This window comes from Amblyomma mixtum, chromosome 10 (genome assembly GCF_055824585.1).
Source record: "Amblyomma mixtum isolate Tamu chromosome 10, ASM5582458v1, whole genome shotgun sequence".
In the NCBI taxonomy this organism is placed as follows: domain Eukaryota; kingdom Metazoa; phylum Arthropoda; class Arachnida; order Ixodida; family Ixodidae; genus Amblyomma; species Amblyomma mixtum.
The window spans coordinates 133,588,940-133,590,340 of NC_143021.1; the positions used below are offsets into that span (position 1 = coordinate 133,588,940).

General features: G+C 49.5%; 1 pseudogene; it reads right to left on the minus strand.

Annotated features, from left to right (window-relative positions):
* Positions 1-437: 437 nt before the first annotated feature.
* On the minus strand, positions 438-1,037 carry LOC149327003 (uncharacterized; annotated as a pseudogene).
* Positions 1,038-1,401: the final 364 nt, after the last annotated feature.

The window sequence follows — 1,401 nt, forward strand, 5'->3', positions numbered from 1 at the left end:
TGTAAGTGATAAAGGAAATGAGAAAGGAGTTAGAATTTTATTAGCAGGCAGCATGAAATGATGTGGAAACGCTTGCATATAATGAATGTAACAGTGGCCTACGCACAATAAATACAGCAGCTAGGTGTCCGGTCTGTTACACACTAAAGTCTTCTAACAGGAGGGCTCCACTTATGAAGTGACCTGTTTCACCTACTATTTGGTTTTACACATCAGGCAAAACATGCATATGCGGTAGAGCGGTCAAGCGCCTGCTTTACTGAGTTTTATTTGTTTATTTATTTATTTCTTACGCATACTGTTGTGTTGTGCAGCGAGACATAACAGGAGTGGGTACATAAAAATACAAGGAGGTTCCAGCAGTAAACACGCACAAAAGAAAAATCATAAATCAGCAAATTATCCCGCCCATATGACTGGGTAATCGATGGGAAAATTCAGCATGTGGCAGTGCACGAAGTGAGCCATCCATCATTAACTGCTGCTGTCCAAAGTAAAAAACACCCCGCAGCACGCGCACAAAGGCACGTCGCACACTGCCCACACGTGGTCGCGAGAACCACAGTGCCGGCAAACGCGTGCGACACCCTCGGCTACCTCGTGCTCGCACAGCACGGAGAACTCGGCTACCTGCAGGAAGTTGGGCAGCGCCAAATTCATTTCCATCTACACGTGCCTAGTCCAGCTCGGCACAGCGTTGAATCCAGGCACGTATTCCAGGACGATGCTTTCCACCGGTCCATACTGCTCTAGGGCTCCTCTCAGCTCCGCCACGCCGATGTCCACTGGAAAACTAAAAACTGGAACCACGGTGCTCAGCATCATGCGGTACGGAAATTGCACTGCAATGTCTCTCCGGACAGCAGGCTTCGACTTGAAGGTGACCTCAAAGTGGCCAGCTCCAAAGTCTTGCACACTGCCCAACTCAGACTTAGAAAAACTCTTCACAAGCTCATTGCAAATTTCAACATTACACCCGCCTTGAGGCACGAGCTGAAAAGCATGTGCAGACGCAGTCGTTGTGCCTGCGGTGGCATGGCTACAGCCCTACTCACCACTGCTGGGATGACAAGGCACAGTAGGCCTAAGTAGGCCTAGGTGAGAAGCCTTGATAAAATGGCGTCTTTGTTCAGACATCCGTGGCCAGCGATGCCATTTGAGCACAGTGCCAAGAAAATACTGGCTAGTGTGCCGACCGAGAGCGCCAGGCTGGCACTGGAAGCAATGACTGCCAGCGGCTGTCACATAGGGGTGCTGCCGACTGAGAGTGTGCTTATTTGCCAGGCTGTTGGCCGATCGCGGTGTGCTTTTCTTGCGAGGAACGGTCACGGGACATGCATATTTTTTTATATTTAGTGGACGCGCTCAATGCACTAGTTTAAAGTAACATTCATAGCATCG